The sequence below is a fragment of the Dioscorea cayenensis genome, chromosome 15, assembly GCF_009730915.1.
Source record: "Dioscorea cayenensis subsp. rotundata cultivar TDr96_F1 chromosome 15, TDr96_F1_v2_PseudoChromosome.rev07_lg8_w22 25.fasta, whole genome shotgun sequence".
NCBI lineage: Eukaryota > Viridiplantae > Streptophyta > Magnoliopsida > Dioscoreales > Dioscoreaceae > Dioscorea > Dioscorea cayenensis.
In genome coordinates, this window is record NC_052485.1 from 5,380,575 (window position 1) to 5,403,054 (window position 22,480).

General features: G+C 34.6%; 1 pseudogene; it reads right to left on the bottom strand.

The window, feature by feature from the left end:
- Positions 1–1,222: 1,222 nt before the first annotated feature.
- LOC120276929 lies at positions 1,223–13,798 on the bottom strand (annotated as a pseudogene).
- Positions 13,799–22,480: the final 8,682 nt, after the last annotated feature.

Genomic DNA, 22,480 nt, shown 5'->3' on the forward strand with positions numbered 1-22,480 from the left:
TTGATCTAAAAACGGTGAGAAAACAGGACAAATCATAGATTTAAAATCTCAATTTTTGACTTGTTAAATTGAAATATCACCGCTCATGTGGTACACAAAAGTTAATTGATCTCTTTCAAACATTAATCCATGTATTAATTCTTTTTGGCATGACTTTAAAAAAAAAAACAAATATTTTCTATAAATATATATATGTATATTGACAAAATATATCATTTTATATTAAGACAAGTTACATCCATTATTGACTTTCATTGTCCTGGTGGGTTTAATGAATACACAAACAAATTTCAAAAGGACTTGAGCTCTGAATAAATTTTAAGATGATTAAATGATTTAATGCAATAAAAATCATTATCTTGGTGGTTTTAATGAGTACGCAAACAAATTCCAAAAGGACTTGAGCTTTGAATAAATTTTAAGATGATTAAATGATATAATGCAATAAAAGTCATTGCTCATTGTATATCTTACAAACTAAATATTTGAAGGGCATGCCCCAAAAGAGAAAATTTTTCATACTTATGTTAAAGAGTTCTGTAAAGTTCAAAAATAAATACATTAATAAGACACAAATTTTCTTCCAACTTATGCTCATAAAAGTTACTTATAAGAACTATTCTTTAATAGACTTTCACATGGACAAAGATTTTAATTTTCCACATAACATTTCTGGTGGTAACATATTTAATTAGGAGAAGAGTCAAAAGTTTAAGATTGATTGATGCATGTGATTTTGTAATCTGTCAATTCTATTGCTGCTAATGACAAACCACCAACACTTGTACTTCAATGGCCACTGAATTCAATGTACTATAGGTGATTAGACAAATTGGTGGAACACTTACTCCACATTTCTTAATAAATTGATAAATAAATAAATAAATAAATTTCGAATTATGAGACAATGAGTGTACCCAAAACCATGTTCATTTATTTATTAGTCATTGAAAAAATAATTTTCATTAGGTTAGTTAAACTATGGCTGACAAGTTCTGATGGAAGGGATTGGTTAACTGGTGGAGATGACAAGGAGGAAAAATAAGGCTTGTATTTAAAATTTTAAAGATAAAATAACTGTTAATATTATTATTCTATATGAACAAATGGATAGACCATATTAATGTTAATTAAAAGAAATGTAAAATTGGTTCAGATATAAAAATGAGGATGAAAAGAAAAAGCTCAAAGTAAATCTTTGCATCTAGTTATTTTCCAGAACTTGAAATAACTTAACATGAAGCTTTTGACATTATTTTCCCATTGTTTAGCTGAAATACAGACCACACCATTTTGCCCACAAAGATGAGTTTCAAAACTGGTGACCCTTAGAACATGCATGGTATCTAGATGTCAACAATAAGATCATACTAAACATGCTGTTCGATGTCAATAATCGGTTCGATCCTATAAACTGATGTCTACCCTTAACAGTAGGATGTGGTGAGTTGAGCTCTAAAATCATGCTTGTTCCGGTCGGTGAATGGAAATTGAGTTTTGGAGGTACCTTTCGACAATGTCAAACCCGCACAATTTTTTTACCACTGGCATGGTTGCAGGAACATCCAATTGAAAGATATCAGGAGAAGCAGTGGGTATAGCCGAACGGTATTCCTCTCGGGCTGCTTTGATTGCTTGTCTTGTTGCACAGTGAACAGAGGCTGCTAATAACAGAGGTGGTTCCCCAGAAGCTGCACAAAATGGCTCACAGTATTACAGGATTGGTAATAGAGAGCATATAAGAGATTCAATAATTCAAAATATATGCTATAGTTCGTATTGTAAGTACTGAAGATTCACTTGTATTTATTTTGGAGTAATGATGCTATACAGATAACTCGAACAAGGGGTTAAATGTAGGCTGTATTCAGAGTGTATATATGGATATAAATAGTATATACTTGGATTTGTCAGTCTATTAACTTAAGCTAATATGCAATTGGTTTGCATCTATATGGCTGACACAAATATGTTTTAAAGGGGGGATACTGGATGTAGTTATGACAGAACAATTACTGATTGGCAACCTGTTTGCTCCTGATATTTAGAAATCTTCAACTTTTCTCACTTTCTCTGGATGGAAATAGTCAAATTTGGAGAATAAGATTATAATCCATGCATCTCTTTACTGGAGCTTCTACACCTCTGAATACTGGTGTTAATCATGATATTTATATGAAAACAATTGAATTGTAAACCTCACGAACTCAACATGTCTAAAGTAAGGCCAACTCTACACAGTCATTAAAAACAACATAATCAACTTGGTCAATTCAACCAAGATTTCGCTAACTTTGTAGAAGTTTAAGGAAGTTTGCCCCAGCTACTGTTGAAGTAATTTTCGCTGTTTTGACAAGAAGAAAACCATGACTGAACACGTAAAAGTCATAGCTACACATCCTCAAAAACAATCATATTTGTTTTAAGGGACATGCTTCTAAGAATGCATAGTGATTGCAAAAAATGATTAGTAACCATGATAGAGTTGCTATCTAATCATAGAATAAGCTATGGAGCCTATGGTTGATGTTTCGATGTCTTCACAGATAGAAGAAAATTTAATTAAGAACACCTTTTCTGATTGCAATGTAGAAATGGCCAGGTATGCAAGTTATAACCAGGAGGCAAAGAAAGCTACCTTTTGAGGAAAGAACACGGTCTTCATGATGTCCACTATTTAGTAATTCAACATTGAACTGTTTTGGGATGGTATCAACAGTAGGAATTTTGTATGTCCAAGTCCCATCAGTCACATTTAATCCCTCCGAGTTCGCCAAGTATTCTTCATACATAAAGAACCCAATTCCTTGAACGAAAGCACCTTCAATCTACATTAAGAATATTAGCAGTAAGATAAAAGTAATGTCGTAAGATAAAGGCTCAAAGTGCACCATTGATCCCTGTACTATACTGTATACTGTATAGTGCACTTTGGCCCCTGTATTTTTAAAAAGTGCATTATAACCCTTGCACTAGACATATAAAGTTTACTTTGGCCCGTATTTCTGACACAGGTGCTCACATGGTAATACGTTTATGTATTTGTATTTTTATAAAATTAATTAATAATGAGGTTGATATCAAAGACTTGTGTGGTTATTAGCTTGTCAAGTCCACGTAGGAAAGGTTGCCACAAGAAAACTATTTTTTAAAAAAATGTTTTCCGGATAGCAACTTTCGCACATGAACCCAACATGTGAACATCCCCGTAAACCTTCAATATCCACCTTATCATTAATTAATTTCAAAACATATAATTACATGATGTATTGTTGCGTGGACACTCATGCCAGCAATACAGACCAAACTAAACTTTATGCGCAATGTATGACATGGTGCAGTGACCAATATTGCACTTAAGCCTAAGATAAATGCAATTATATTGGACAAATTGCATGTGATATAGAGATGAATGACTTTTTCTGATTAGGGTACTTGTTCAAGTATACCATAAAAGCATAGTAAGCAAACATGCTAGAAACATTTGTTCACCGGCACACATACTAATAAGGACAAAGATCATTAGCAAAAAAACTAGGTAGTATAATTCATTAGCACGCAAATTCATCAAGACTTTGAAATAAATAACTGTAAAACAAAAGACAGCTCATTTGTGACCATTGGCATGATCTTTGATCAACCTAATGGCAATGTGGTACAGTAACAAACCATAAACTAACGTGAAACCTGGACCCTTCTCTAAGGCAAAAGGTTTCTAAGCTGAGACAAACATTACATTGTGGCTCCTTTTCCAATGCTGTCTTTCTTTTTTCCATTTTTCCTGAAAACATCCAGGGCTGCTCTTTTGAAGCCAGTGTTTGATGATGAAAGCAGGCGCTACTATATTTCTTCTTACGCATTTTCCCAAGTAGCTGCTAATGCCGCAGCAAGCAAGTTGCGGACCTCATCATTTTTTCTCTAAATGCAAATTCACAATACAGCTAATGGATGGCAATTAGACTCTACAGAGCAAAAGACGGGTGGCACCGACACAAAAATAAAGCTAACAAAGATGTGAAAGGATAGCCTACGATTCATAAAAGTAACCTTTGTACCCTCAAGATAGGTAGAATTCGTTATTCTAGCTTTCTCCACACAACCTTTAATGAGTAGCCCACTCATAGGTCGAGGATTTTGAGGTGCATTCCAATCAAAAAGATGTTGAATATAGTTGCTTATTAGAACACTAATGAGGATGGATACTTGCCCGTTTGACACAACCCACCCTTACATTTCTGGCAATATGGTTGCGTTATAAAAAAATCAGCAAGCATCAGGTTCCCTAGAATATGACAACCGAGTACTGGTAGCAGTTATGACCTGATTTCTCCTGCAACTTTTTCAATATGTAGATTCATACTCTTGTTCAGTAATAAAAGATACACAAATCTCTAAGATTCAACAAACCTGTCCTAAGTCAACAGCTAGGCTCAAGCTCTTGCCACAATCATAGCAAAGATCTGTCCGCAATACTGTGGTAGCTCCAGTAAGAAGATCCACCTCGACCTGGAATTGCGGTCACGATCAGTTTATATTGCTCAAGGATCATATGCATATATAAGAGAAAGGTCATGGCTTTACCTCACTTAATGCAGCACCATAATTTAGATAGGCTTGAGAACGTAAATCTGGAACAAAGTAAGTATTAGCTGACAAATTGATTGCTTGAGCCGTGGCCTGCAAGTTAGAAGGAAAGGAATCTATTAATGAAGGAAATGCAAATACCCCTGGAACAATTCAACCCGAAGCAAAGAACATGAAAAAATATTTATCTACAAGAATGAACAAAAATAAAATTAAATAATCATGGCATACTAAATTGGGTTTGCTTCTCAAACCCATTATGGACACCACACTATGCATGGGTGTAATGGTGTAAACAAATAAAAGTAGTTTCCCTTCTCTAATCTGCTTTTGATTCTGAAGTCTCATCTGAAAACTCAGCATAAATCTTACTACTCAACATATCAATAGGAGTTGTTCCATCCCCAACACAAGCTTCGATTCTAACTTTTTTTGTCTGATTTATGGTAGTTGTACCTCAAAATGGGATATTAATATGCTAGCCATGTTATGCTACCCCCAATAATTCCTTATCCTATATTTAATTTTAGGCGCGTGTGGATGTGTTTTTTTGGGCCCTACAAGTGTTTCTGAGACAAGTTAAGCACTTCTAGAGGCACAGTCATTTGTATGAGTTTATGAAAAAAACAGCTATGTTGAGAAACTAGTGACAAAAGGTTAAGAAAAAAGCACTTTTCAGGTAAGGAATGTTATCACCAACTCCAAAGATTCTGGATAATGTTCAATGTTTTAATGCTATGGTGATAAGAATATCAAATAACAATGCTTTGACCATTTTTTAGCCGCCAGGGATTGTGTGTATACCCGTTGTGTTTGCTGCTACCCATGCAACAGCTGTCATGTTATGTATGAACAAACAACATGCCTAATTGCACATTTAGCAAGAATCAACCTAAAAGTCAATTAATGATAGCCTACAATGGGTATGGTAGATTGCATGTTTCTAATGTATCTTCGACAACAACACAAGCCTTGGCAGTTGGAAAAGAATAAATAAATAAATAAATAAAAACATATCAGAGAAGCCATGATGAAATATACAGATAGGGACAAATTGTACATTAAGGAGAAAATATCTGATGAATGAGAAGAGAAGCTGATTGAGTAATCCAACTGAAACAATTTGATTGTGGTTCTCCAAAATGAATATGAATATAGAAAACCAATTGCTGACAAAACTCCTGGTGACGCGCATTAAGGTAAATTCTCATATAATTGGGAATATGCAGTGATAACTAGTAATACATGTAGATGCAATATCAGAGCAGTGTAATTTGAGCAGCAAGAGCATCTTCCATATCTGAAAACTTATCCAAATATTGTCAGGGTGACAAGACTTTTTTTTTTGGCAAAAGAGGCGAAGAGGTAATCGCAAACAAACAACTAAAAAAAGATCTAAGGATACAGCCCTGTTGATGAGCTACATCCAACTATCTTCCAGGTTGTCTTAGTAATTCTGTGTTAGATCAAACATAATTTACATTCTGGTAAGAATCACAACATGCTAAGCCAAATGGTCAAGAGAAGGTTATTATGGCGCCTGAGACAAGGTTAAGGATAGGCCCAATGTCTGATAAATATAGTGGAGTGGAGTATCAAATGATATTTGATAAAATATCCTTAGAGAGTGGAGATATTCAAACAAATACCTGTGATATTAAGGTATCCCATGAAACTGAACCTGCTTCATCTTCCAAGCTGTTTTTGAGAAATTTTAGCCTGTCAACCAGGATATTGCAGGCAAGACGAACAGCTTCACAACTTGATTCAGAAGTGGTGCTCCCTGCAGTCCAACCTCCTTGAATTAGACTTAAAGTATCTGCTTGAATAACTCTCACTCTCTCCAGAAGGTCCTGACTTCCATCTTCCCATAGTTGTCCAAGTCCAAAAGCTGCCATTTGCTTCACTTTTGTCCAGAGCCCCTGGCCTAATTCAATCCCTCCAACTTCTACAATAATTGAACCATCATTTAAAATACCTACTTTCCCAGGAGTTGGCCTGAGTATCACTGGCTGTATAATGGGTACACAGGAAAGGCCCCGTTTTCTCCATTTATTGCAGCTATTGAATTGTTGAATCATTTCAACATGATTATCATAGCCTGCATATGCAGTGAACTTGTCGAAAATATAAGGTAATGTATACTCAGAAGCTTCCCCTGCACAGCCTTCATGAAACATTTTAAGGCTCTCAAGGTTGTGAAGATTCACCTTTCTGACTAAATTGGCATGAACAGAGAGACTTGATGCCACATGCTCAATAATAGCTTCTGCAATGAAAGATCCTTGCACCTCACCTGGACCACGCATGGCTGATTTTGTTGAAATATTTGTTTTGCAAACTTTTGCAGTAAAAGACAAGGCACCCCAATTGTATTTTTTCAGTGAACCAATGATATTATGTGGCAACATTGGGCTCACATCTTCAGATATGCCAGCATTAATCATTAAGTCTACATGCAAAGCCGTAATCTTCCCGCTGGACTTGAAACCTACAGAGTAAGTTACTTTCATCGGGTGTCTCCCTCCTGCCAAAACCATATCAGTTTTGCGATCCAGATACATTCGAATTGGACGACGTAACTTGTGTGCTGCAAGTGCACAAGCAGCTGCAACCTAATATTTTCAGGATTTTAATGAATGAGTAGCTTATGCATACAATGAAAACTTCCATAAATACCATATGAATTACGGAAAGCATACAGAACTGCAAAGGAAGAAAATACCTAATGCTCATGTAGGTAATAGTTCATGCTAAATATGAACAATAAGTTCACAAACAATAGCAAAACTAGAAAGAATAGTAGCCATTCAAAGAAATATGCTTGTTCTTTCTGTCATCCAACAAGTAGAATTCGAATATGTCTTCCATCCTTCTAATGATACGAGGAAAGGTTAAAGTTTCATGGCACACTTATTGATCTCCTAAACTGCCCAATGTAGAGAACATACTGGATAAGTCAAATATGTTAATCCAATATTAATCTATGGCTGAAGACTCGACTCATATTGCAACCAATGTAGCAAGTATTAAACAACTCCCCCATTGGCAGAGACATGAGAACTGATAGTGCAATACTTACACGCAGTGATCTTGTTGCCTTTCCCCCAAAACCTCCACCCACTCTTCTGGTAATCACACGGACATTGTGAAAGGGAATGCCCAAGCATTTAGCAATTATTGCTTGTGCTGTCTCAGGGGTCTGTGTTGAACTGTAAACCAACATGCAATTATCTTCATCTGGAACAGCAAGAGCTGTTTGTGTCTCCAGATAAAAATAATATTGAGAACCAAGACAAATCTGCATGCAGACAAAGCAAAATCAGACTAAAAAAATGATGCATCAAACAGTAATTGGAAGCAATACAATTAGAACTAGGCTTCTACACTTCTTAATTTTACTAGCAAGAATGGCTCTCATTCTATTTGACTAGAACTAGTAGCCAACAAATTCTTCAATAAGAAGGGTAGTGTTCTCTCAAGTATCTGATGGCATAGCAATAACCCCTGCAAATTATAAAAGGAAATAAAACAATAAAAAGCATTGGTGTCCTCTAATATGACAAATGATAAATGCTCAGCTATTAAATAATTACTGTCAACTAGCCATTGCTAGCTATATACCAACCACTTAACAGAGGTCCATGCATCCTTAGTCCGAAGTCACCTTTAACAAGGTAAAACAGGGCTCATACATGCTCGAGCCTGTAGCTAATTCTATCGAGCCGAGCTCGAACACTTCAATGCTCAGCTCGACTCGATTGCATCCCTACAATTTTAGAAGCAATGGTACAATAATAGAGGCTTGATATTCTCAATATTTAAGATAGCTATTACACCAAGCTTTCTCTCTCCCTCGAAGCCTCAAAATATCCTAAAACAACCTTTTTTCTAAAACCTAAAAGCAGAAGATTTAAAGATATAAAAGAGTTTTGTTCTTCTTTACTTCATTATGATTAGCCTCTATATTTCCTAGAAAACACAGGAAAGTGTTTAATTTCAAACCTTTTGCTACTAGCAAGAAACATGTCATCTTCTTAACACGATCGCATACTAATTTTGGGCCCAGAGACCCACATTCTGAAGACTCTATCATGTTTGGCCTAAGAATAGTGGTTCTATTTCAACCAAGCTTATCAATAATATATCTGATGCAAGACTCCGAGGTCGAATTGGTTTCTAATGGAATCAAAATTATTGACCAAGCTCAATTTTGAAATGCTCCGTTATTACATAAGAGAAGTTTGTTTTACAATTGAAGAAGGCTGATCAAGGTTCAAGAGTCATAATTAAATGAAATTGCAAGAAACAAAAGGAGACAGAAAAGAACCTCTTGGGACAAAATCTTGTGATCAGCTTCCTCCATTCCTTTGGAAAAATCACCAACCTGCTTAGGATAAAGGAAAGGAGGAACATCAAAGAAACTAGATCTTTTAACAGCATCCTCTATTGATAAAATTGGTGGTTCTAAATTCTCTGTGCTATAGTTGATTATTGCCTGTTTAGCAGCCATATTAGCAAACCTCTGCTTTTCTGCAATCTAAACCAGATTACCTGTAAGCCATACTAAAAAATACTCAAAAGAATAGTGAAAAATAACTGTGAGCATAAAATATTATGCAAAAAGTTTAGCTCTCCTCTGATTACTGTTAAAAGAATGATATAATTGGGTAGCTAACTAGAATGTATGTTCCATGTAAGGAGAAGAACTAACCACAACACCGAGTGGCTGGCCAGCATACTCAGCAATTTTGTTTGCAAATAATGGCTCATCACCAAACATAGTCATTGATCCAATGTTCTCTCCTCCACTTGGAATATCCTTATGTGAAATAACTGCAATGATCTTCTTTGATGTCAGTGTTGATTTGAACTGAATGCCCTTAATTTGAGCCAATGGTTTTGTGCTGTAAATGAATGAGCCATATAGACAATCCTTTGAAGAAGGCAAATCATCCACAAAAACAGCCTCACCTGGTTAATAGAATCATAAATTAGAAATGGGTCAAGTAATTGAAAAGCATCTCTTTTATGTGGTGGAAATGACATCAATAAATTCACGGTATGAAAAAACTCCTAACAAATGGCTTCTGGAATTTTCCACTGAAACACATTCCAAAACTAAATAAAGTTGAGGACACCTAAAATTCTAGAATGTTGGTCACTGATGCTGGATTAACATTTAAGGAACACAACTAGCAAAGTAACTACAAGCACAATGCAAAACATGTTTGTGCTTGGTGGTTGTGATTAATTAAACAGATCATTCTTTTCAGAAATTCCAAAACAAGTACTTGGACAGTTCAGTTAATGTCTAGATGGCTCTCTGAAATCAAAACCAAGAGGGAAAAAAAATATAGAAAAAGTATCAAGCATTTCAAATACCATATGCAACCAAAGCAAAAGCCAATCACACTCCACTATGCTACCAAAGCAAAACTAAAAGAAGAATGGCATAAAGTGGATCATGCATTAGAACTTGGCAGGAAATTAAAATTTCTCTATTGTTCCCAATTCTAATGAAGGGAAATTTGCATCCCATTTAACGTTTTGACATTCTTTCGTACCACTCTAGCTGGTAGGTTAATACAGTAAAACTATGGAGTATCAAAAGTGTGAGTTGCAAAATATGAAAACAATTTCCCATTGCCCCTTAAAACAGATCAAGAATATGGAACCCTAACATTGTAAGGCCAAACACACAAAAGGAAGTTGTTGCATGGTATCGAAGGCAGGGATTAGTTGAACCTGTGCTCACGGCCTTCCCTTATCCCTTGATTCTCAAACCAATTACCGGAGTTCGCACAATGAAAGGGCAAACATCATACTGTCATAATGTCATAATTGCTCAACACCAACAAATCTTACAGAGCAGCTTTTTAGATGAATATAATTATCCCATACACTGAACCTCCAGTATAATTTCAATAATTTGAATTGTTCAAAATGATTAAAAAGAAAAAAGTTATTATGTATTGAAAGCGTCAAATCTATAAGAATGTCTCAACCCACACTAAGTGCTAATTTTGCATGACTCAAAAGAGAGACGGGTACAGTCTGAGCCTTGAGTTTGACATGCAGTGCCATGATTTGCAGAAAAAAAAACTTATCAAGAAAACAATACTCCCAAATAAAAGAAAAGAAGCATCAAATGATTAAAAAAAAAGGGAACTGTATAAAAATTACTAAAGCTCAAATTATCCCAATCATCTGGATAGACACAAGAAGTGGACAATACCAGAAGCTTGGACCTCAGCTCCAGCTTTCCTAATTGGTTGACCAACTGGGCAATAATCTCCACTGGATACCATTACCTGCTTTGAAGAAAAAAAAGAACTGCGATGATCAACCTGATAAACATCCTGAACTTCTACAGTCTTATCATGTGAAGATTTGCTAAAATTGCTTGGCACAACATTCAGATCTTCAGCACTTGAAACGGTATCCATATCAGTAACCATTTTCAGAGGATCTGTCAAGTCTTTAGCAAGTGGTTGAAGAAACTTAAATAGGAAACCAACAGCCAAACTTAATCTATAATCAGAATGTGGAGTGCGATCTTTTGGTATAATAGTTTCACAAAGTAATTTGATTGCTTCAAGCAAAATAAATGGCGTGACTGTTTTACCAACTAGAAACTTTTCAACATTGCTGGCTCTGAAAGGATGTTCAAACCCAAAAGCCCCAAAAGCCAAACGCACACTTTCGACACGAGGATACCCAGACACTTCATTCAGAGAAATCTGAGCTAAGAAAGCCGAGTTTACATAAGCCAGAGCATTTCCAAGAGGACGTGGGGATGCCCTGTAGGTTTCAAACAGTAAATTGCATTCAGTGTTAGAAGTGAAATCAGTGACATCATTCATTCCAGATAATGATTTGTTAAATGAACTCTGGAAAGGGATATGGACACTCAAAAGCAAAGTCATGTTTTCACATGGAGGACGCCCAAAAGAACTCCTCAAGGGAGATAGTCAGCCTTTGTGAGGTCATGTCAATGCACACAGTTGAACCTGCAGCAAGAAGAATTGTGGCAATGTCTGATGGAAACTGGCTTCTCTGTGCCATGATGAGATTACCTCCAAGACTTGCAGTATTTCGAACAAATTGTGAGGCAATCTTATTCATATGATCAGCAATTTTGCTAAATATCAATCTTTCATTTAACTGCAAACCTTCACTTTCTTCTCTCAGAACTTCAATAACCCTAGAAATTGTAACAGCTGCTCCAATTTCAATGCCTCTGTTATTCCTTTTCACCACTGAAAGTTCTGGGATTCCTCTGATATCAATATATTTGTCAAATAAATCCTCTTCCTTATAGTAACCAGAACCTGTGTTACTAGCAACCAATTTTACATTACTCATCCCATTCATTATTTCAGAAACCATTAGTTTTCTAAGGTCATTGATACTACTAGGACGATACCAACGCCCCTGTGCCAAGCTCACATTCTCAATTGGATTCAACACGTCCACTGCAGGAAAACTATGATTAATTCCATTTGCTGCCAACAAACAAGAATAGCTGTGCATTGAGGATTCCATTTCGGACTTTAGGAAGTCAGGAAATGTGCCGAGTCCATTTTGAGTTCGATCATAGAAAGGCAACATGTTGACATTCACATCTTTATCCCCTTTCTTCCAAAATGAATTGAGACCTAAATCTTCTAAATCAACATCAGCAGCAAAACTTTTGCAGGCATCTATAATAGGTCGGTAACCAGTGCACCTACAAAGGTTACCCGCAATAGATTTCTCTGCTTCAGCCAAAGTGATCTTTGAAAATCCATTAGGAGGTTCAGGTCTTTTGCTTTTATCAGCATTGACAAGTGCAGCACAAAGAGACATGCACATGCCAGGAGTACAAAAACCACACTGAGAGGCATGAAAACCTGCAAATCTCTTTTGTATCGCATGAAAACCATCCTTACAGTTTCCAAGTCCTTCAACAGTTGTAACAGAACAGAGATGTATACTGCAAAGAAGAGTGAGACATGAGCTCACAGAGAATTGTTTCACTTGTCTGCATGTCGGATCATAGGTCGACAAGAGAACAACACAAGCCCCACAGCCACCTGTAACATAATAATCACACTTTTCATACAAAGCTTGCAGGTTGGTCTAAACTCTACACATCAAAAAATAAGGCTTTAATCAGTATGCCAATGAGCATGCAAATTTATTTTTCTTTTCTGTGGCCACCATGGATAAGTTAGAGCTACGATAAATGCTGACTCAAACATATGAAAAGCAAAACCATCAAGTAGTTTGAGAAAGAAAAGTAAATACAAAAAAATCCTCAATAATTTCCACGCCACTGTTGAATCTTCTAAATATTTAATAATTCACATTCTTATAAGGAGAAGAGTTGAGCAAGTCCAATAACATAAAAAGAACATTTAAAAGAAGAAATTGCATTGCATGAGAAACATAATCATCACTTACTTTATAACTTTGTAATCTACAAGAATTAACATTAATAAAGGACCTTTTATTATAAGCAAACTGTTAAAATAAACCATTTTCCGCAACAACCCAATATCACATGATTTCTTCAGACGTATTCACTCTTTCAAAACATACAAATACCTTGAATGTGCAATAAAAAATATATTTTTTTTAAAATATTATTAAGGCCAATCACTTAAGTTAAAAAAAAAAATAAAAAAAAATATTAATCTCGGTCTCTAAACTAGCAACAATTTCATCCAGTTCAATCAAACCAAAACAGTAGATTCGTATTTTAGAAGCACCCAGAGTGGCTTTAATCCTTCAATATTCATCAGAGCTAGCTGTAGCAGAAGAAGATTCAAAAACTTCTCCAATCCCAACACAATCCAATCCACTCAAAACAACATCGAATTCATCCCCAAATCAACAAACACAACGAGAACAACAGAGAAACCAAGAAAGAATCAGAAAACAAACAAATCCTGAAAACAAAACCCCAAAAAAACAGAGATAAACAAAAACAGAAAAGAAGCTCAAAAGAGGGAAAACGATCAGACCTTCTCCGCATCCGAGCTTGGCGCCTTTGAACCGGGTCTCAGTGCGCAGGAACTCGAGGAGAGTAGTTGAAGGATCGATTTCGGAGAGCTCGAAACGCTCTCCATTGATGGCGAAGACCAAGCTCCGCGCGGGAAACTCCATGGCTCCCGAGGAATGATAGAGTGAGATGGGGCTTCAGTGGAGTGAAAGAATTCCATCTTTCGGTGAGAAAAATCCACACTTTATTGGGAGTTGGAGCTGTCTTAGAAGAAGACAAAAGCAATTGATATTGCAAACTCATGGTTTTTTTTTAAAAAGGATATATTATTAATTTGAGTAAATTTTTTGGGAGGTACCCAAACTTTGACTTTGTATTTTTTCGGTATCCCAACTTTGATTTAGATCAAAACGGTTACCCAGCTATAATTCTCTTTCACCGGCCGGGCACCCAAACAATTCCTCCCATATGTGCTGATGTGGAGACCGGTTTTTACACACTCAGCCTTTGAAATCCAAGTGTGTCTGCCACGTCATAATAAATTTCCATGTCAAAACACTGTGATTCCACATCAGCCATGGAGAAAGTCACGTGTCGAACAATGCTCGCCACGCGTCAGCAAAGCCCCTTTCGTCTTGAGAATGAAAGAAGGAGACAGTCTTGAGAACGAAAGAAGGATACAACCCTCATTGTTTGGTTTTGAAAACGAGAGGAGTGATGAAGAAGAGGTGACGGTGTTGGTCTTGGTCGCAAGCGAGGAAGAGAAGCTTTGTGGTCACCTGTAAGTGGTCGGCAGTTGAACGGAAGAAAGCTCGCTGGTGAAGATGGCTGTTAACTGGGAGGTACGGTTCGAAGGAGAAGAAGCCCCAGCTTACCGTAAGTGCTCTTCTTTGAAATCCAAGTCATTCTGCAACTATTTGGCTGTGTGAAGTTTGAAATTGAAGATGAATCGAAGGTAGGGTTTGTAGGGTTTGTAGGGTTTGCAGGGTTTTAGTCTTTACTCGTCTGTTGCATGGATGAGGTTGTAAATCTACTAAATATTATAGTTTTAGTAATTAGTTATAACTTGTTTGGATGCAATTGTAGCAACTTTATTATGAGTAACGTTTGCAGGGCTTGCATTTTTTTTTCACATGAGTAGTGTTTGCCTGAGACCCATATGGGTCCCCATTTAATTTTTAAGTTAATGTGTCTCTGATTTCTCTTATCATTCTTATTAAATTAGTAGATATTGCACTTGTTTGAATGCACTTGTATCTTTCTTAAAATATTTTGCTTCTATTTTTTTACTCATGTGCAGTGTCCCCCATTTAATTTGTGAGTTCACGTGCAACTAATAGCTCTTATCATTCTTATTAAATTAGTAGATATTGCACTTGTTTGAATGCACTTGTATCTTTCTTAAAATATTTTGCTTCCATTTTTTTACTCATGTGTAGTGTCTCCCATTTAATTTGTGAGTTCACGTGCAATTGATAGCTCTTATCATTCTTATTAAATCAGTGGATGCTTAATTTGCAATGTTATCTGAGATAACTCAGTTAACTGGTTAACTTGCTTGATATGTAATTATCTTGTGTACTCATTAACTGAACTGATTTGGATGGTTTTATTTATTGTGTAATTTTTATATCCTGCCATCAATGTGAACTAGATAACGAAAGTTCAGTAGCAACTTGTTTGTTTGGTTTGAATATTGGCTTGAACAAAACCTGTTGGAGTACATATGTACCTTGCTTGATATTTTGAACCAAGGTTTATAGTTCAAATAAGAGTCACAGTTTGACTTGCTATTGAGATAGAGGCCTGGCCTGGTTCAGTAACTTCTTCTCCTTAGTACAGAGAACATTGCACATGACTCTGGAGAATACGAACCAAAGTTCAGTACAACAAAACCCCTTGAATACTTAGATCTAGAGTTAAAATATGTGCAAAATAAGAATTTGATTACATAGCTTTAACCTCTCTTAATTAATCATGTAATGAGTGTTCTTTCTCCTGTAGGTCTTTGGATTTGGGTTTGCCATGTGTTTTTAATTATTGCTATATGTTTTTAATTGATTGAAGTAAATTGTATCACTGATGATAGACTTTTAGACATATGTGTGGATGCAGCTGTAGTTGTATTGAATAGCCTCTTGGTATGTGATCTCCTTGTGGTTTCCATTATCAATTAATAACCTGAATGTGGAAGAAAGATATAGTTGAAAAAGGCTATTTAGAGACTCCACATTGAAAGGTTTAAATCCAAGTTGATTGAATGATTTTATTTATATTGATTGAACTTGATTTAGTTGAACTTAATTTGTAACTGCATGATTAATTTGCGAGTAATATAGATTAAATGACTTTATTTTGTTAAATATATATGTCCTGCCACCAATGTTAATTTGTTAGTTTTTTTATTCTTATAGATGGGCAAATTAGTTTGTGTGGATGTTCTTGCCCATTGCTTTGTTTTCTCTATGAGGCAGGCACTAGTATGTGATTTTAATTATACATGTATAGATCTCTGCATCACCAGTACATGTTGTACTATTTGTTTGGTTTGAATATTTGCTTCAACAAAACCTGTTGGTTTGAATATATTGATTAAACTTGATTTAGTTGAATTTGATTTGTAATGTCATGATTAATTTGCCAGTAATATAGATTAGATGACTTTATTTTGTTAAATATATATGTCCTGCCACCAATGTTAATTTGCTAGTTTTTTATTCTTATGGATGGGCAAGTTAGTTTGTGTGGATGTTCTTGCCCATTGCTTTGTTTTTTTCTATGAGGCAGACACTAGTATGTGATTTTAATTATACATGTATAGGTTGTACTAGGTGGTATATATATACCTTGGTTGATATTTTGAACCAAGGTTTATAGTTCAAATAAGAGTCACGGTTTGACTTGCTATTGAGATAGAGGCCTGGCCTGGTTCAGTAACTTCTTCTCCTTAGTACAGAGAACATTGCACTTGACTCTGGAGAACACGAACCAAAGTTCAGTACAACAAAACCCCTTGAATACTTAGATCTAGAGTTAAAATATGTGCAAAATAAGATTTTGATTACAAAGCTTTAACCTCTCTTAATTAATCATGTAAGGAGTGTTCTTTATCATGTAAGCCTTTGGATTTGGGTTTGCCATGTGTTTTTAATTATTGCTATCTGTCTTTAATTGATTGAAGTAAATTGTATCACTAATGATAGACTTTTTAATTAATTGATTTAAGTAATTATACATGTATAGATCTAGCCCGTTTATGGATGACCAAGTTAATTTGTATGTGGCGAGCATTGTTTGGGTGGCCTGCCGGTGAAAGACGAAAGGGGCTTTGCTGACGCGTGGCGAGCATTGTTCGACACGTGACTTTCTCCATGGCTAACGTGGAATTACAGTGTTTTGACGTGTAAATTTATTATGACGTGGCAGACACACTTGGATTTCAAAGGCTGAGTGTGTAAAAACCGACCTCTACATCAGCACATATGGGCCGGAATTGTTTGGGTGGCTTACCGGTGGAAGAGAATCATAGCTGGGTAACCGTTTTGATCTAAATCAAAGTTGGGATACTGAAAAAATACAAAGTCAAAGTTTGGGTACCTCCCAAAAAATTTACTCTTATTAATTTACTGCTCAAACTTATAACCGATGATTCGTTATTATTATTATTTTTAATAAATTTTGAACTCAAAATTTTTTAATGATTCATCCTCATTTTTTTACAATAAAATGCGTGAAAATATTATATATATATATATATTTATTACATTGATGTTTTTAATAATTTAGATCGATTTAGATGAGGGTAGTGTGCATTACAGAAAAGAGGTCTATGCTCCTCCATGTATTCTTTCCAAACTTTAACATACTTAATTATGTCTTTCAGTTTTTAAATGCGTTGTAAGCACCTAGATTTTAAAATCATTCTCATATAATATTTTTTTTAATTAAATAAAATTTATATGATACGTTGTTACCTTGCATTATATTTTTTTTCACCTTTGTTAATTAACTGAGGTAAACTCTGCTACAATGTTATTAGATCTGAACAATGGTTTGACTCGATGAACTAGTGTTGGAGCCTGTCCAATTCTTTAATTGAACTAAAATTGTAATTGAACCAATAAAAAACTAATGTGAACAAATGATTTTCTAAATAAATTAGGGTATTGGATGAATAAAAATGTTATATTAAATCATATTATTTAAAATATTTAAATTGACTCGATATTGATTCAATACACCCAATAATTGAACCAACAACCCGATGACCTAACACTTTAACTAGTTCTACGTCCAATCCGGTTCTCATAACCCTGCTATGCTAGTTTACCTTTAGGTTGAGCAAAGGTGAGCTCGATGGCCTCAATGTGAGCTCATTTGTTCTTTGTGCATTTTCCTAAGTCTTACACATGAGTTGCATCGGTTACTTGGAAATTGTGTGTCGCCAAACAAGCCTTGCCAAGCTTGCAAGAGCTCTTTGATTTTTTTCTAGCAATGCTTGATGTATAAGTTTAAAAGAACAAGGAATTTGTAGAGTATTGAAAATTTTTAAAAGGCTTATAGATGCTTTTGGAATTTACTAAATACTTCGAAGTCTTTTATTTTTTATTTTTAATGGTTTAGCTCATATACTATTTTAAAAAAATAACTAGGTGTTTGAGCTGTTAGTCCGCATCCATAATCGATGATTCGTTATTATTATTATTTTCAATGAGTCTTGAATTCAAGAGTTTTTGAATGTCTCATCGTTTTCTACAATAAAATATGTGATATATATATATATATATATATATATATATATATATATATATATGTGTGTGTGTGTGTGTTTTTAATTATTACATTGATGTTTTTAATAGTTTAGGTTAGCTTGGATTAGGGTAGTGTGCTTTAAAGAAAAGAGGTCCATGCTCCTCCATATGATCCTTACCAAACTTTAACATACTTCATTAAGCTTTTCAGTTTTAAATGCGTTGTAAGCACCTAGATTTTAAAAATCATTCTCATATAATATTTTTTTAATTAAATAAAATTTATATGATGTTAATCTGTTATCCTGCATTACATTTTTTTCACCTTTGTTAAGTAATTGAGGCAAACTCTGCTACAATGTTATTAGATTCGGACTGACGATTTGACCCGGTGAACTAGTGTTGGAGCCAGTTTAGTTCTCTAATTGAATTGGAATTGTAATTGAACCAATAAAAACTAATGTGAACATATGATTTTCTAAATAAATTGGGGTTTTGAATGAATAAAAATATTATATTAAATCAAATTATTTTAAAATATTTAAATTGACTCGATATTGACTCAATACACCTAATAATTGAACTGACAATCTGATGACCTAACACTTTAACTAGTTCTAGGTCCAATCTAGTTCTCATATCCCTCTTTGCTAGTTTACCTTTAGGTTGAGCAAGGGTGAGCTCGATGGCCTCAATGTGAGCTTATTTGTTCTTTGTGCCTTTTCCTAAGTCTTACACACGAGCTGCATCGGTTATTTGGAAATTGTGTGTCGCCAAACAAGCCTGGCCAAGCTTGTAAGAGCTCTTCGATTTTTCCTAGCAATGCTTGATGTATAAGTTTAAAAGAATAAGGAATTTTTAAAGTATTGAAAATTTTTTAAAGGCTTATGGATGCTTTTGGAATTTACTAAATGCTTCTAAGTCTTTTATTTTTTATTTTTAATTTGTACTAGAGAATATAATGTTATTATTTGTTCTTTATATTATACTGCATCATTATTTATATTATAGTAGAAAATTGAGATTAAATTTTATTTAGAAAATATACTAAGTCTATTATTTTACATCGTGTTGAGGGGAGATATCTTCTTTAGATATCTATATTTTGTGGAGTTATATGTTATATATAAAATCATCTATATAAAATTTTTTTATTAAAATATGTATATGTACACCAATATTGGTGTAGCCCAACAGTAAAACTGTAGCTTGTTCACTTTATGATACATATATACATAATACGTAAACAACAGTGGTCGTAGAAGAGAGAGACAAGTGTTTGGTTTTTTTTTTAGCTTCACTATAGATACTAGTAAAAATAGGATTGGATAGCTGCGACTGATTCAGTTACTATTTTGATCACAATCTGATGGCTCAGATCAAAATACTGGGATGTGAATGTCTGTTGTATGTAGTTAACAACAATACTTGTGGAAGAGAGAGACAGACAGGAATGATTAATTAGGGTGTTTGTGGTTTTTTTCCTACTGTTCATAAACATAATGTTACTATTCACATGAACAGTGATGACTGTTGGATTAAGATCTAATGGTTGATCACGAATTTTTGTAGATTTTAAAACTATAAACATTCTCGAACTACACACCCTCATATATATATATATATATGAGAAAAGGTTGTCTGTGGACGTTACGAACGTCCCACAGACAAGCACAGTGCCATTAATCTTGCTACAGTGAGAGCTAATTATGGGTTAGTTTGGGTTGATTAGTTTAGTTTAGTTTTTAGAAAGGTTGTTGTAGATCTAGTAGAAATAGGGTTTGACGAGTTCAGATTTATTTAGTTACTGTGCACAAATTGATTGAACGGTTCAGATTAAATTACTGCACATCATATTTTTTTTTACTTGCAACTGTTTCATAAACACCGTAACACTATTCACCAAATAGTGATCAACCGTTGGATCAAAATCCAACAGTTGATAGTAACGTTCGTAGATTTCGATTCTACGTGCATAGATGATTGAACCTATATCGGAGTGAGGAAACTACGGTATGCTAGTAAGGCAAGAAGTGAACTTATGAAATGAAATTCCATCTAATTTGTAAATAAAAACTAAATAATTATTCTTATTACACAAAACTCTGGTATTAAGTTTTATTTGTTTGATAAAAAAAAAATCTGATATTAGTTGCAAAATACTTGATGTATTAGGCATATTTCATCCCAATAGTCTAAAAAATTTTGTCAATGATTTAAACCAAATTTCCATCGTATACTTTTTTTCACATAAGTAAAATAGAGAGTTATCTTTTTTTTTTTTTCATTCCTTTAAAATAATAAAATCAATGGCACTCATCATTTTGTTTCAAATATATGCCACTCTCCTAATCCGGCCAAGCGGACACAATCTCATAAGGTATAAACCCAGTAAATTTGCAAGGCCTCAAAACTAACAGGAATAACATGCACAACTTAAGGATGCAACAGTTCTAAGTACATGAATGATCGAAATACAGAAATGCCCAAAATTCAGAATCTGGTGTCCATATAACAAATATAACTCAAGATATAAATCCAAAGGAAAAATAACTACTGATAGCTTGCTAAGCAAGCTCTGGGTCTATTGCTTCTGGTTTGAAAAGAATTTAAAACAGCTTCATGAATTTACTAGACCAGTAAGTAATTCAAAATTTGAAAATCTCAAATTGAAAATAAATAGAATAATCAAGACTAAACCATGAGTTGCCAACATTTTTAAACAAAAGGCAAACAAATAGCATAACCAGGTTAAGTATAACTGTTAACCCAAAAATATTGCAATCAAAAGAATATCCGAACTAAAAATATAAAATAGAAATATAATAGTTTCTCAAGTAATAGCTTAGATCTTCAAATGCACTACAGATATCAAAGGTCATTTGTGTACCCTCGGTGACCTGAGCCAGAATAACATATGTTATTTATTTACGCTCAGTGACTCAAGATTAGATATCATATGCCATTATTATTTCATCAACGGACCAGTACGAAGTTGTAATTTCATTTTTCAAAATTTTTTCTGTTGACAATGTCAATGTTTAACCCCCGAAAACAAGGTGAAGTATAGTTTATTTTGAGAAAAAAATTTCAAAACATCTCTGGGTCAATGTACGGAATTATTCATAAGTTTTTCCAAATTTTCATAATGGAAAACTAAATACATAATTATTTTCAAAATAAATAAAAAAAGCAATAATAAACAATTATGTTCAAACAGCAAGATAACATATAAGTAATAAAAGTGCGAATATATAAGCAACTAAAAGAGTAAATAAATAAATAAAGGGAGGAATGATGGTTTTTGAACGCAGGAAGAGACGGAATATGAACACCAATAAATGGCAGAAATAAATGAGTAAATAAATAAATAAATAAAATTATTTTATAACTAAACCAATAAATAAAAAATAATCATCTCACTAGATGATTAAGCAAGTGAACATATATATAGGTAGTTGAGGAACAATTAAAATACCAAAATAAGACATGCATAAATTTTTCAAAATTTTATAATTTCAAAAATACAGGGGTTGCCAACGGCCTTTGTGTCAATTGGCATCAGGTCCCTTGATGTAAGGTGATTCATTTCGGGAAGGACCCGGGATCGAATCTCATAGCTTACGCAAGGTGAGAGCACGTGAGTTGGCGTTGAGCTTTGCTCCCCACATATGCACATCCCTAGGTTATGGTGCTTGTCGCCTTTCTCAAAAAAATAATAATAATAATAAAATAATAATACAGGGGTTTAAAAAAGGATTATTTACCCGTCTATCCCCCAAAATAAATCAATCCAACACCAAGCCAAACTTAAGTGACATATAGAACCAGCAAAAATGGCAAGCTAAAGGTTAGCTAAGAATTGCAATCAAGGTTCAAACATAGATATACAAGCAAATTGGCATAATGTCATACCCATAGAATCCTACTCACCCAAACATTGTGCTAATAACAAAGGAATTTGCAAAGAATTTAGTTCAACCCACTCAAGGGAATTGTTTTTTGTTTTTGGGAAAGAGGAGCGGGGCGAACCCACTAGAGACCCAGGGACGTGCACAAGCCTCGGTGGAACAAGTGGGGATGGGGCCGCCCTCACGTGGGCGCTGGAACCATCCGTACACAATCACTATTCACAACTCCCAGAAATGTGCCCTCA